Source organism: Crinia signifera, chromosome 8 (genome assembly GCF_055691185.1).
Source record: "Crinia signifera chromosome 8, ASM5569118v1, whole genome shotgun sequence".
In the NCBI taxonomy this organism is placed as follows: domain Eukaryota; kingdom Metazoa; phylum Chordata; class Amphibia; order Anura; family Myobatrachidae; genus Crinia; species Crinia signifera.
This window is the reverse complement of record NC_139224.1, coordinates 133,838,088-133,854,505: the sequence shown is the minus strand read 5'-3', so window position 1 is coordinate 133,854,505 and position 16,418 is coordinate 133,838,088. Positions and strand designations below refer to the sequence as shown.

The 16,418-nt window shown below is 41.0% G+C and overlaps 1 long non-coding RNA gene across 1 annotated transcript in view; it reads right to left on the bottom strand.

The window, feature by feature from the left end:
- Positions 1-14,949, bottom strand: part of LOC146026484 (uncharacterized) — a 45,195-nt gene extending 30,246 nt beyond the window's left edge. The window contains exon 1 of the long non-coding RNA XR_014454467.1: positions 14,283-14,949. This is a non-coding gene — a long non-coding RNA (uncharacterized LOC146026484). The remainder of the gene's footprint in view (positions 1-14,282) is intronic.
- Positions 14,950-16,418: the final 1,469 nt, after the last annotated feature.

The following is a 16,418-nucleotide window of genomic DNA, read 5'->3' as shown; positions in this document are numbered from 1 at the left end:
ACTTCCACCCTGAATTACATATAAAAGATACCTTGATGTGCTTTAACCCACAATCTTGGATGTGAGTGGGGGTACGCCAAATATATATTCATTTCATCTGATATATAAAGTTTTGGGATAACCTCCACAAAAGATACCCTGATGAGATTTAACCCACCGAGTAACCAGTGAGTGGGGGTACGCTTATCTATCCTTTCTGTCAGAAAATTTTGTATTGAAAAAGATAACTTTATGGGATTACAATATATAATATTTAAGTGAGTAGAGGTACGCCCCTGAAGTAAACCTCGTGACAAAATCTAGAAATCAGGAGAAAACCAATTCCTCTTCCAATTGTCTTGAACTTTATTTTTTATTATTTAGTTGTGTTGAATTCTTTTTGTTTACACAATGTATATTTTCTTCATTTTATGCTTATTTTGAGAAAAATAAGAAAACACACGGATATAACACTTTAAAAGAATTCCTTCAAAGGACTGACACCCCCACCTCCCTCCCATTGAAACATATGACAGGGAAGTACTTTTGATCTTATATTTGTGCACATTGTTTTTGTTCACTTTATTTTTCACGTTTTTTGTACTTAGTTTGTTAGCGCTGTGAACTGTTTCTGGATCTTAAAAACCAATTTTTCCATTTGTAAACGTTTTATGACTGGCTGGTCTCCAAGCACTCTCCAGGTCATCCCTTTTCAATAGGGTCATACCACAATAAATACCCTTGACCTTTTAAACTTATGCAGTGGTTGTCCGTGTCGTTATTTCAGGTCACGTGTCCGTGTGAGTTATTTCAGGTCATGTGTCCGTGTGATTTACTTCTAAGGGTAATCAAGGTTTAAGTTGAAAGAAAAGGTTCATCACAATAATGCAGTAGATGCCTTATGTGCAGATTGTACCATTTGAGCAGTGGATATTCCTGTTTAAGTACATTAAATCCCAATAATAAGGCCAGTAGGATGCTTGGAGAGTGGGTGTGGATGTGTGGGGGCACCAGGTGTCATGGCTACGCCTCTGCTACGGTGCTCGGAAAGTGTGGGTGAGGGAGGGTTTTCAAGGTGAGAGGAACCTACAGTATTGTAAGTTGTTGTTTTTTTGTTTGTTTGTGCAGCTTAAAATTAAGAGATCAGAGAGAAATTGTGGCCCTTTATCATTTCTATACATACATACAGATAGTGGTAGATGCTCAATTAGTTAAGTAACATTACCCAGGTGCATGAGGGAGGGGTTAATACTGGCTAAGTAAAACAAGACATTTTTTCCTCAGCACACTGAGCAATGCTAGTAACCAATCTAGAACACTACATGATAATAGAATTCAGAGATATTGGTTACATATACCTGCGCAGGTGTATGCTATGCCCCCAAGCCGCGTCAAGGCTTCTCTGTATATTGGGGGTCCCTAGCGCTATATCTAGGTGCAGGGTGCGGCACCCCAAAAACCACCATAAGCTGGGAAGCCCAGTGCGGCATGCCAGTAATATCATGTAGTGTTCTAGATTGGTTACTAACATTACTCAGTGTGCTGAAAAAATGTCTCATTTCTATACATTGCAGAATAAATCCAGAGAATCATGCGGTCTATTCTCTGAAAGCTGAACATTTCTAACAAAGTTTGTCAGCTGGAGTCCTGGCACAGAGCCATGCTAATAGCTTGTTCCGTTCACTATATCATATATTTAGCTTTCTCTCCAAAGTGCCAATATGTAGCTTTACAATAAAGAACAGAGCTATTAAAAAACACAGACCGCCCTGAAACATACCTCCCCTATACAGTAGGTCAAGAAAAACATTCAAATATGCAATTGCAATATGCAATTAAAATAGTGAATTCTGGACTGAGATTGGTTCATAATTATTACTAACTTGTCCTATAAGAGATTCAAGATGGCAGAAGCCTTGTGATTCACAAACAATCATCCTTCAGCACTCAGGAGAGGAAAACCCCCCTGTGGAGGAAACCTCTGGGGACCCATGGCTGAAGGACTGCCCGTCCCTCTGGGCATTAAGAAGCTATGCAGAGTGTGCCCATACCACTGACCCACTAATCCTGTGTAACTTTTCTGACTGGCGAAGAATATCTGCATTTTAATGGGGCACATATATCTATGGTGAGAGATCTAGAAAAAAAGAGAGAGAATGGTAAAACCGGTAAGGTAAACTGAGAGACAAAGAAAGAAAGGATGAAAGAAATAGAAAGAAACAAACAAACAAAGAACAAAGAAAGAAAGAAATAGAAAGTAAAAAAATAGAAAGACAGGACAAAAGAAATATAAAGAAATGAAATTAAAACTCCTGCTAGTGACCTGTGTCTTGCCAAGTCCCTGGATCTGTATGAGTGAGACAGCAATAGCATCGCCCTGATAGAGGCAGTAACCATATTCTCACTATAAAGCAGCCTATGTGTGTGGCCTGATGGCAGTGTGCGGTACTTCCAGGTAGAGTATGATGATATTCCATCATGTAGTGGAAGTGGCTTTGTAGTGGCAACGGGAAACCCTTTAGGCTGCAGGTTGACTTTCTACACATTGGACCTCATTCTGGTTCACACACAGTGCTGTGAAGTTCACAGCGCTATGTGTGATTTTAAGCCTACCCATCGCTCGTCCAGCCACCCACCCTCCTTCGCAAAGCCAATTTGCCCGCCCGGCTGCAAATAGATGTTTTGCATAAACATCCATTCGCAGCCTAGGGGGCGGGGACCACATCATTCCATAGTCGCCGACCATTGAATGTTGGTGAACTTGACGGCAAAACGAAGACACTCTCAGGTGCCCTAGCTTTGCGTGCACCTTGTGCGAAGGCAGGGTGGACAGCCGACATCCAGTGATGCCTCATTTCCATGGGGACACCCATGAAACGCTCAGGGTTCCCATGGGCACATCTTTCCGCCAACGCCCCCACGCCCCCCGTCCGCACTGTTGGGTGCAAATGGGAGCCGTTCGCACCCGGTGTCTGCACATGCACAGAAATGCGTTTGCGCGTGTGCAATGCAAAATATCGCTCGCTATTGCTACAGAGGAACAAGGATAATGGCTCCCAGGCCTTGTGCGGCTACAGCATTCGCACACCCGTAGTTATGGGCCAGATTAACAATGGGGCGGATGGAGCTGCAGCTCCAGACTTCCACATAAAAGTAGGCTCATCATCATGGCAGTGTGATGATCACCAGGCAGATACTAGCTGGCCACATGGTTGGCAATAAGTCATGAGTATTAAAACTGCATTCCTTTTTTGCACATTTATGGATTTTTGTACAAAGGGCGATATGACAATGATAGACACACAATTGGTCGAAAGCATTTTTCCTCATTTTTATGGGGCAAATCCTGTATGCTCTGTAATATGTGACCGCCATCAGTAAACAGGCATGTCCTCGCAGCTTGCTTCGCTCGCCACCTTATAGACAAGATGTTGGGAAAACATCTAAAAAACATAAAATAAACAGAGGGCTCAGTACTCACCATACACTACACACATAATTAAATAACGGGGTTTTAGTTCATGGATTGATTAATGCACTTAAGCTTGCAGCCCACAGTCAAGGGGACCCGTTTCACTGCAATCCTCCTCTAACACCCAGACTCTTAATTACCTGGCATCTGCTGTCACATGATAGTCACACTGAATATATGTTTGTTTCCTGATTTAGAGCTCACCTGCCGAATAACTTCTGGCCTTTAAAGGTGAAACATCCATCACGGAGCTCCTGAATTACCACTAAGGAATCAGCTGTCGCAGGATTACCTGGGGTGCATGAGAGAGCTGTGACCACAGAATGACTAATTCAAAATTAACCCAAATCTACACATACAGGATTCTGCCGCACTCGCGGTATCTAGGAATACGGTCGTTGTGACCAGACAAAATGGCACTATGACTATGGACAGCCATGCTTTCTCATAAAGTCCAATCGGTTTTCCTGATTTAACTAAGCCCACACAGACAAGTTATCATATAGACAATGTAGCGTGTAGTGCACGTCACATGGTGCCCTAATAGAAGGTTTCTTCCCACTGTGCGGATGATTAAAGCTCTCATCAGTCACCAAAGAGCGACAAGTAAGGCAATTCAAGCACCTAAAGCCAGAGGTGCTGATTTATGTTTTTGCTGGTGGGTGCTCAAGCCTGCTGAAAGGCTCAACAAGCAAATACAGTGGCCCGGCATTTGGACTCTGGAGTTACGGGCACGTGGGTGCTCATTAATTCCTGTGGGTGCTCGGGCCCTTGAGCACCAGAGAATCGGCACCTATGCCTAAAGCACCCCATTTTGCAAGTGAGAAAGGTAGTAAGTTCACTCCAGTTCATGCCAGCTACAGTATATCCGTGCGCATAGCCCAATTATGCAGATTGCATCCACGGGTATATCATGGCATCAACTCTATGTCTTGAAGATTCAAAATAGGGTCAGTACTAACAACCAGCCATAGCCTCTTGCAAACACGTATTATATCACATTATAATGATTGACCAAAGGCATTTTTTGTTTAAATAATTCGGAATGTGGCAGAGCTGAAGTCGCTGGAGCTGAAGTTGCTGGAGCTGGAGTCGCTAGAGCTGAAGTCGCTGGAGCTGAAGTCGCTAGAGCTGAAGTCGCTAGGGCTGAAGTCGCTAGGGCTGAAGTCGCTAGAGCTGAAGTCGCTAGGGCTGAAGTCGCTAGGGCTGAAGTCGCTAGAATTGAAGTCGCTAGAGCTGAAGTCGCTAGGGCTGAAGTCGCTAGAATTGAAGTCGCTAGAGCTGAAGTCGCTAGAGCTGAAGTCGCTAGAGCTGAAGTCGCTAGAGCTGAAGTTGCTAGAGCTGAAGTCGCTAGAGCTGAAGTTGCTAGAGCTGAAGTCGCTGGAGCTGAAGTCACTGGAGCTGAAGTCGGTAGCAGCATTTAAGTCAGAAGGGCTGTACCCCAGAGGCAAAATTGTATCCACCATAAGATAAATCTGATGCAGAGGTCAAATCACTACAAATACGTCGGGCTCTAACAAATTGATAAAAAGGTAAGATGGCTTTTAATGGTGTAGGGCAGTGGTTCCCAAACTGGGGTGCCTCGAGACACTTGCAGGGGTGCCTTGGATTGGTGGTCCAGGACCAATTTAAATTATTTATGGTCAATTTAATAGGAAAATCCAGAGATGGTGGCTACAAATTCTGTCCCTCACCACATAACTGAATCTAAGCATGACATACTGTATAACACAATTTACTTAATTTAATATTTCTCAATAAGTAACTTTTGGCCTAAGGGTTGCCATGAAAATAATTCTGATACACTAAGGCACTAAGTTTGGGAACCACTTGTGTAGGGTGAAAACTGTTAGAGTGCAAGATCGTGTTACGATCAGAAGACTTGCACCGGAGTACTGATTACACCTTGTAATATAGACACCTGAACATTGAAAAAAATGACACTACAGTGATCTATAAAGTGTGTAAATTTAATAGGGCAAAAAGTGGCATTATGGGCATGAATGATGTTATAAAACTCCTCCTTTGTACCAGTCCATAGAACTTGTTCCTGCCAGATACATAGGATCATTGAATAAAATCTCACATTCACTATGTAACATATACAGTAATTGGCATACAATGGGGCCACATCAAAGAAAAAATAGTTGGAGGTTAGTAAAATCAACAGTAGGTCAAAAATTAACTCAACATCAGGACCCCTATATAGAGGATGCTATTGTATTCAATCCCATGCAGACGCTATACCATCATCATTGGGAATAATAGTATATAGGCTGGTAATGTCTACACTGCATAAATAACCGTTAGGTGGAAATTAAGAAATTAAGTTGTATCAATCAAAAATGTATCATGACCAACAATGCATGGCTGCAATAGTGTATCAATGTATATCAAAACATTCTGGAACAGGGAACCCCTTGTAGCAATAATAGGGCATCCGTGGGTGAGCTGCCAAATTCTTATGAACTTTGGGAATGGTATAAATGAGAGACACCAGTCACACCACAGGAGATTTAGGAATAAGAGAATCACATTAAGCCTGTGTGATGTGGTCCTCATCAACTGCCCTCCCAAGTCTAGGGACTAATGTACTTTTGAAATGGTACGTAAGATCATGATAAAGCTTACGGTACACATCTACATTAGAGAGTTGTCAAAATGTCAAGCTTGTCCGTGTCAAGATCCTGGTCCGCCTATGTCAGTGGGGCGTCTTATGATATCATTGTAACCAGAAATATCGCGCAGCACATTTCACTACCAGTTAAATTATTGTGAATGATTTTATTGGAAGACATAGGTAACTCCCTAGTAGACACTTCAGAGTATAACATACTGTAAGTGACTTGATGGATGCATTATTGGTAAAAGGCTCAAACGAAGACCTAGCTTGCAACTTAGCCAACTGCGGGGGGGACAGAATCGGTGGGATTTATAGGTCTGTCCTCTACTCTTTTTGTGTAGTATGTGTAAATGTAATTGCTGGCTCAATGGGTTGTTTTTGACTTCCCAGTCGAACATATTAAACCGGCACGTTGGCACAAAAGAAAGTCCAGTTCAGTAGTGCCCTAGCACATTGGTCACCCCTACGGGTGTAGCACTCTATGGTAGCTGACTTTGTAGGTGGGTGTGCACCCCTAAAGGGGCATCTGTATGATTCCGTGTGCGATCATCAATAAAATCCAAGACCACCCACAAGCAGACACGATCTTGATCATAATCAGAAATTAACTTAGCCAATTTCTGTTTCTTAAACAATAGTACATCATGTTTAGAAGTCTTTACTTGTTTGTTCAGTTTATCAACCCAATTGATGGCGGTGTCAATTTCAAAAGTGGATCAATGTGTTGACACAAAGTCCATGATTTTATCACGAGTGACTTTGAGTTCACATCTGGACTCCTCGATTACAAGCAGCATAAGGTCTTATCTACACTCCCAAATCCAAAATCCTCTGGGGATGCCTTTCTCCTTAAAGTAGTGACTCAAGCATGATAATAGAAGTCCAGCTGTCATTGCTATAATGTAAGCCAATCATGAACACATGATCAAGTGGTCTATAAACAGGATTATCACTTAATTAAGATGTGGTTGGCCTCCACATCGGAAAAACACAATGATGTGCCTTCAGTAATCCTGGCTAAATTAATAGCTTCATGTCATCAAGGCTTATATTCTATTGCCAGAGGGTCTTTGTGGTCCATATTATGGCTGAAGGTTTTAATTATGGTGTTAGTGATGCAATAAATGAGGCCATTCAATTTTCTCAAATAGTTTGAGCCCGAAATACAATATTTATAGTAATTTGGTGACCGATGAGACCTTCATCTATTAGATGTGCCATTTCGTCTGGTCGCAGCTCCAACCTGTGGCCCCGCACTTTGTTGATGCTGGACACAGTTTGGCTATGTTGCGATATATATAATTATCGATCATATGCCCCCTAACATCAGAGGTGGTGATCGGTCTTTAAAACCACTCCAGTTTGAGGCAAGCTGGATTCACCGGCTTGGGACCATTTCTCCCTGGGTACTTAATGAGCAGATGGGTTTTCATATATTTATTTGAGTAATATCTGTTGTGTAATATCTCTTGTGTTTCATCCTGTTAATTATTTTGTAGGCCGCCGTTTTTTACTTTTTGTATACTGCCATCATTTGGGTTTGTGCTACTACTTTATAATATGTTCTTGATCTACAGTATGTGCTGACATTTTTCATGTACTGTATTGTGCTTTGTTGTTATTAAATGTTTGCCTTATTTGTCTATATCTGGATACAGGTCGGTTGTGGATGAAGTCATTGATTGGCATCTCCTTTCGGTACACTGGTTCTGGCTGCAGGTGTGTTTACTCGTGGGGATTTTAAGTGAGCTTTGTACATTCTTTTTTGTTGCTTGATGGCGATGTAAATAAAACATTGAAACGTTGCAGATTCATCCTGTTATTACCAAGTGCCGTACTGTTCGTGTGGTGTATATTGGGCTCCCAGTTGGGGAGGGAGGGGGGTTCTCGGTGAGGGCACAAAGGATTTTATGCTGTTCCATCAAGTGTGCCGCCCTTCTGCATTACTATATATATATATATATATATATATATATATATATATATATATATATATATATATATATATATATATATATATATATATATATATATATATATATATATATATATATATATATATATATATATAAGTCCAAGGGTCTGGCACTCTCAAATAGCAAATGCAGCTTGTTCCGGTGCGCATCCAAAGTATGGATGTATGCAAGAAGATAAGGATGTCACTCAGAAACTTTCAATGTACCAATAAATACGCTGACTGCGAAGGGTTAAGATCTTAACCCTTCGCAGTCAGCGTATTTATTGGTACATTGAAAGTTTCTGAGTGACATCCTTATCTTCTTGCATATATATATATATATATATATATATATATATATATATATATATATATATATATATATATATATATATATATATATATTGTTTAGCAAGACGGCACCAAACAGTGTGTGATACCGACATATTACACCTGTTAATTATTATTCAAATAAGTTTAGGTAACCAGAATGTTTTTTTTTTAATTAGCAACATTTATGAGAGGAGTTAATAGATACTGCATGTAAGTTATATACCTTAAATTGCCCCAGAATAACCTTATTAAATGAGCAGTAATGAATTATGAGCCAGGGAGGTGTATATGATGCCCTAGGGTTGAATCTCTGCCACTCCCTTGGCAGGTGTGAAAAGCACCAAGCCAGCATGTTTGGAATGACGTGTCCTGTGAATGGACTTATTCACCTAAGATTTTGAGACAGTGCCAATTTTAATTTTCATTACCAGGTCACACAATTAATTCATTTAAAATTAACACAGATTTTAAAATCAATAACAATACTTTTACTTAATCACATATATTGCCAATGCAGACTTACCTACTGTAAAGAATAAAGGTCTGTGGAGACTATTACCCCTTTCACATTGTACCTCGTCCCCTGGTTATTGCTGGGTTGGTGATGTATGGACCCGGGTCGAGGCATGATGTGAATTGCACCGCAGTTTATAATACAGGTTGACCAACCCAGCAATGTGACTTGCATAGGCGTGCGCAACACATTTTATTAGGGGGTGCACCACCTATTGTGCATGTCTAACATCACCCATTGGGTGCGTCTAACACCACCAATCAGGCGTGTCTACCATCATCTATTGGCACTCACTACAATATAAAAGTCTCTCAGCCACAACATAATCTCCGGCCTATTTCAGTCAATTTTTAATCTTCTTTTTACTCTCTGTAACAGTTCATGCAAATAAAGTCAAAAACATGTATGGATGACACAGGTATGTAGTGATATGACAATGGTCTAGTACAATTAACAATGCAAAACACACATAATTGAATGATGGGCTCGTCTTTTAATAGAATACCGTTCTATTAGATGTGCCATTTCGTCTGGTCACAGCTCCAACGTGTGGCCCGGCACTTTGTTGATGCTGGACACAGTTTGGCTATGTTGCGATATATATAATTATTGATCATATGCCCCCTAACATCAGATGTGGTGATCCATCTGTATGTAATGTCTATTTGATTTATTATATGCCCGAAATGACATGGGGCACGGGAGTGTCTCACACGCATCCCATTCTCAGCAAGCCTTCAGTGAATGACAGGCCAAGGTTCCTCCGCCTCTGTGTAATGTCAGTAGCGCACGCAGGGAGGGTTTCTGAGTACCTAGAAACCCCCCCAGGAGTCTAAGGGCCCTAGTCTGAAAGCTGAGGGTCCCCTCTTTCCAAGGGTACGAGAATTTTAAAACTCGGCCCTTGGGAACCGGAGATATCTGACTTCAAAGCAGTGGTCCCCATCCAAGCCTGTTAATTGCTGTTCCCAGTCAGATATTTCTGATTCTGTCTGACTTAGAGTTTTTCTGAGGGTAGATTCCAAAGGCTGGGATTCTCCCCCTTTGAAGGACACTAGAAGCTTGTCTCTACTGTTCCTAAAACCAGAGATATCAGCCTTCCAGCAGCTGGTTACTGCTCCAGCTCCACACACCTGGTATGTAGTTTTATATCCTCGTGGGCAGATTGCTCTGCCTCCTGAACTCTGATCCCCTAGTCCCCAATACCATTTGGTAGGTGGGATTCTCTAGTTTTTAGTTCCATTAAAATCTAATAAATCTATTTCTGGGAACTGGAGATATCTGCAGTCAAGCAAGCTGTCCTCCTACCAGAAAATTATGAATAATAAGCCCACTCCACTATACACCCCTGCTCTGCGTATTAAACATCCGCTACCACCCTGGAAGTTATGTATCAGGGCCCCTTCATTCAGCCCAATGCCCCCTTCTCCCACCCCATCTCCCACCATCTGTGCAGTAAAGGTGTAATTAGTGGAAATTACTGATCCAGGCCCTACATGCTGAGCGGTTGATATAATACCCCCTACCACCCGGGAGGACATCAAAGCTTCCCCCACCCCTACCGCTGGAGGATCGGTAGGTGCCCCAATACATTGCTATGCCCAGGGGTCTACACTGCTGTTGAAGCCCCTGTATGTATATATGTGTGTGTGTGTGTGTGTGTGTGTGTGTGTGTGTGTGTGTGTGTGTGTGTGTGTGTGTGTGTGTGTGTGTATATATATATATATATATATATATATATATATATATATATATATATATATATATATATATATATATATATATATATATATATATATATTTTATTATTATTATTATTATTATTATTATTATTATTATTATTATTATTATACATTTGGTATATCTATAATACTTTAACTGACCCGGCATATACTGGGTCACCTAAGTGTCCATCTCCGTGCTTTGCTCCGCCCCTCTGGAAACCCCCTTCTGAAAATCCTGCGTTTGCCACTGTAATGTCTATATGATTTATTATATGCCTGAAATGACATTGCAGAAAATAAGGTAACATAAGTATGACTATATTTATAAGTTGCTGGATGAATATGTACAGTATGTCCCAGTGGCGTAAGTTCGTTCCAGTTGCCCGGAGGCAAGATATATATTGGTGACCCCCCACACACACACACACATACGTACACACACAACCCTATATAACCTTATATAAAATATATATATATTCTGTTCAGCATATAGATAGACAGATCGATCGATCGATAGAACATGTATATATATTTCAGAACTCAGCCACAGAAGCAATATCGTTGGCTTTTAAATAACTGATTTAAACTTCCAGGGAGAGGTGCCCCTTTGAGAGCAGGAGCCAGGCGGTAGATGACTCCATTGCCTCCCAGAGTTCTGCCTCTGGTATGTCCACATATTACCGTTTTATCAACAGCTTCTTTAAAGAGTTTGGAGTGGACTCCAGAAAACCATTCTATGCAGCATTTTGTAATTGGCTGGATATGCAAAAAATAAACTGCATTTTACCCTCCCCAACCCATGAAAGATATATGTTAGCCATAATAATGTGTAGACACAGCATAGGAACCCATACCACCTGTGGTTCCAATGCATAGGTCACAGGTATAATAAATTATTGACTGTCCAAAATGTTGTGAAGGCTCACAACTTTACTGGAAGCACTCATACATAATAGCACTGCTCTCTGCAGAGTGATATATAGGAGATACTACCTAATATTTAACAGGTAATGGGATAAAACATTCAACTTTGCAATATCAGTATTGTTCTTGTGCTCATACAAAACAAACATGCAATAAATTGCTCACTGCACATTCAATTCAATTGTTTCTGGGCATCTATAAAAGGAATTGTTTAGGGACCTTGGCAATGGTCACAATTCAGTTGTGTTTGGGCACCCATGCCTATCGTGCTGAAATATACAGGGTTTAGCCACATAAAACTACTTAAAGACTCCTCAAGTTCTACTTTGGGGCATCCACACTCTCACTTAGATTCCAACACCAGGCCTGCCATCAGAAATTTTGGGGCCTGGGACTGACAAAATTCTGATTGAATGGCTCCACCACGCGTTCACACAGGTGAGCAATGTTTTGTTTATGCGCATGTGCAGCCTCTTTGTGCAAACGGGCGCAGCATATTGATTATTCGCTGTCCTGTTCACATGCAGCAGTGCAGATGAAGGGTGTGGGGTGGCGGACATTGGTTGCCCCCATGCGAACCCCTAGCTTTTAATGGGCGTTCCCATGAAAATGCTGGGCGTTCCTATGGTAATGCGCTGGTGCCGGGGGGAGCCGGGGGCAGGCAGCTGACATCACCGTATGTTACACCGAATCCAACATACAAGGGGGCAGAGACTGACTTAGATTTGTGTGCGCTTGAGAAGTCATCCAATGGTCAGCGACCATCGAATGATTCTGCCCCGCACGCAAGGGGCAAGACATTTATGCAAAACAGCCATTAGCATGTGTGTGGGGGAATTCAGCGTGCCTACGGCAAGTGGGCGGCGTTTAATTGGCTCTCAAAGCTGCAAAATATGTGGCTTTGCGAGTCAACCAGAACGAGGGCCATTGTGCGTTATAATGCATTTTTTTGGTATACGTTACCTACATGTCATATTTTTGAATAAAGAGGGCATCTTAGTATCAGCCATACAATATATAGAGCATCCTATTTCACATTTTATGCCATATCACTGAACCTTAAATTCACATTTTGTGCCACATCACCATGCCCCAAAATCACATTATATGTGATTGAACCATATATTAATTAAAAATCTATGTTTTTGTATTACGCAAACTATAAATTGGAGGCAAGCTCAGAAATCGTAATAATAAAGATCCCCTATAAACACACACGTGTATGACACACGGATACTCGTGACACCCAACAGGCGCTCTGTCAGTGACTTTAAACACTGAACCCTCCCCCTTATTTTTTTTTAGCACAATTTCGTTTAGTTGTTGTATTTGTCCAATGTTAACCTCTCATTTTCACCATTGCGACGCCATTTGTTTTCCCGGATCATTTAAAAAAAAGAAAAGAAACAAGGGTATTTTTAGGGAATAAAATAAAAGTGAACTTTTAAAATAAAAAACATCAAACCCAAGAAAATTTCTTTAGGCGCGCCCCCACCCAATACAGCCTCTTTAAAATTTTTGTATGTGTATCTGTTGGGTTTACAAAGCTGCCAATCAGACTACTATCTTGTCTGTAATGGCAGACGGGGGCACTTGAGTGGCTGGAGCCACTCAGATTGTGAGGCTCGATACAAGTGACCACCTTGTATCCCACTTTCATGGGGCAAGACAACCACATTAATCCTTTATAAACAGTAAGAGGGTTCCAGGGGCAATCATGCAACAATAAACAACTGCCAATCTTCAAAATCATCAGATATTCCTCTGGACAGGCGTATATACATCTTTGTCTTGGTGTGCTTCAGTTGCATTTACGTGAATATGCTCTTAAGGTTCTTGCCCTTTGCTTTCCAGCTTCTTCCCTCTCGTATTGTCTCTACCCACTGCCTTTCTACCACTCACTGCTCCCTTTATGTCTCTTCCTACCCCAAATCTGCATCTAGACACAAGTGATAGAAATGTGTATTTTTTCATAAATAAAACCACATACATACTGTATATTCAACACACTAAACCCTCAACCCTAAGAGAGCATTCGCTTGAAACAAGTTGGACGGGTAAACCATGTATCCTATAAAGGTGAGTATAATACTGTAATCAACTCACAGTATTTTGATGATCAATTTACATCACATACATTCTCATACACTCTAGGGCATGGGTCTTCAAACTGTGGCCCTCCAGATGTTGTGGAACTACATGTCCCAGCATGCCCTGACAGTTTTGGCATGCTCTTATAGGAAAAAATGGGGCAATGCTTGCTGGGACAACATCTGGAGGGCCGCAGTTTGAAGACCCAAGTTCTAGGGTCTGCTTGCTTCTATTCCTCTCCTCAGACCACGACATTGGCTTTGTCCCATATAAGGGCAAAAAAGTATTCACTAGGAATAATCAGGCGCCTTGCAAAGAGCTGTATCTCTGGTAAGAGCTGCTGCTTAATTGTGGGGGTAGTCACTCCCCACTAGAAAGAAACCACAAAAGAACTCACACTGGGTGAGTGTAGCAGCGCTCAATTCAATGAAAGAAACCAGTGTTTGAAAAAGTATAACAATTTTACTGTTGATTAAAATACAATATAAATAACATATAAAAACAATAATAACAAGAATGGTATAATGGAAAAGGGGGGGGGGAAATAAACGTAAATTGGAATGAATGTCAAAAATGAAATAATAATGAATATGTGCCCCGCCTCAATGGACACGTCGGAGTGAGCTGTGTCGACACTAGTGTTAAAGAAACAGGTAAGTGCACTTTACCAATAATTTGTCGAAGATCCTTTGGATGTGAATTTTACTGGGAGTCCTCACGATGGTTACGGCTTGTTGGACAGCCGCTGGAGGGATTGAATACCGCTTGGAATGGAGCAGACCTTAGGTTGGTGCAGAGCCGATCTTGAGGGTTCAGACCACCGGATTGTCTGTAGCGATAGCCCAGATGGAAATATATGTAAGGCAATGTAGAAGTGGCTTCCGTGCTCAGTGGCAGTCCACACTGGTGTGGATGTTGTTAACCAGTGGATCAGATGCACGGTGTCCACCAAATAAACGTCCAGTCAGATAAATGAATGGATAGAGGTCCAAATGGAACTGGGTGTCACAGCTAGGTCCAGAGGTGGGGGGCAATCACCTAACGCGTTTCACTGCGTCCTGCAGCTTTATCAAAGGTGTGGGGGACTGTGAGACTAAACCAGGTATATATACCATTCTTAATGAAACAATCAATACACCTGTCGGTTCAATTAACACTTCCAATACGAATACCATATAAAATATTAATATAGAAATCAGGAGGCAGACATATATCCAAGATATAAGATGAGAGTGATTGATGTAGACCAAAAATATGCAACAGAAATATGTAAAAATAGTGATAGTGGGTTACCTCTATTACAATCCCCATTGTTGGCTCCGGTCATGTGACTAAAGTGGGTCACGTGATCGGAATAGATTGAGAAGCATAAGAATAATCGTCCCTCTGTACAAAATGATACCAGCCTCACCATATAATAAGAGTGACTAGGGGGTGAGTGAGCGACTCACATAAATAAATAATTAGACGATGCTAATCTGGGGATCATTGTACAGAAGGAACGCATATGCGTTCCATAGTAAGGCTAAAATACTTCCGCTCGCACCCCGGAAGTGAAAGGGGGACTCAGCCAGGTTCATGTGTGCTCGGTGTAATCTGTACTTGGAACGCACATGCGCTCCACCGTGCGGCTGAGCTAGATGGCTTCCGTTCAAATCCCGGAAGAGGGGGTGATAAACGGGTAACATTTGCATAAGGAGACAAATAATACAGGTATAGGAGCATTTAGAAAAAGGCTAGAAATTTTTTGGATCATACATCACGCAATAAAAGTAAGCATAAACGGATACTTTCAACACAAAATAAATAGACATAAAGGGACATAAAACAAGGCAAAGGGGCGGAGGGAGGCGGGGGGGGGGATAAGGTCATGTGACCAAACGTAACAATGCATGTATGAGTGTGTGGAGCGCATAATGCGTTCCACAACTGCGATCACGTGATAGAAAGTACAACAATTACCCTATAATCCAATAGAATTACAAGAACAATAATTATACTGTACGAAATGTTCAAATAATGCAAAATACTGAAAGGGACATTTTTAAATAGAAATGATGTCTATTTACTAGAGATCAAAGCATTTAATAATGTTACTAATGTAACTATTTTATGAATAAGAAATATCCTAGAATCCTGTATTTATTCAGAGTAAAGCGAGAGAAGAGATCAATTATAATGAATCTTACCATTTTTATTTTTATTATTATTATTATTATTATTATAATTAATTTCAGAGATGAGCAAGAGCAACGGGTGATGTTATATGGTTAAATCACTTTATATGCATTAAAATAATGATAATAGGAAAATTCAGATATATAGATAAATGAGTGAAAAATAATAAGAATTAAATGAATAAATAAAAAATAGTGATAATACTAATAGTGATAATTAATAAAAAATAGGGGGGGAGGGGGGGGGAAGAAAAAAGAAGAAAAAAAGAAAAAAAGAAGAAAAGAAAGAGGGGGGGGGGAGGGGGAGGGATATACAAGACAATGTTTAATTCCATTGCCTCGTTCAGACCCCTTGGGAAAAGACAGTCCATTTTAAAGGTCCAAAAAATCTCCTGTTTGCATAGAGTACGGAACCTGTCGCCACCCCTTTTGGTGGGTGGCACATGTTCCAATCCTGTTAATTTTAGATGTTTGGGGTTATTTGCATGGTATTTGGCAAAGTGCCTTGATACACTATGAAGTAGCGAGCCTTTGATTATATTTCGGCAGTGTTCAAGGAACCTGGCCCTTAAAGGCCGTGTGGTCCTGCCCACATATTTTAAGTTACAAGTACACGTGAGGAGATAA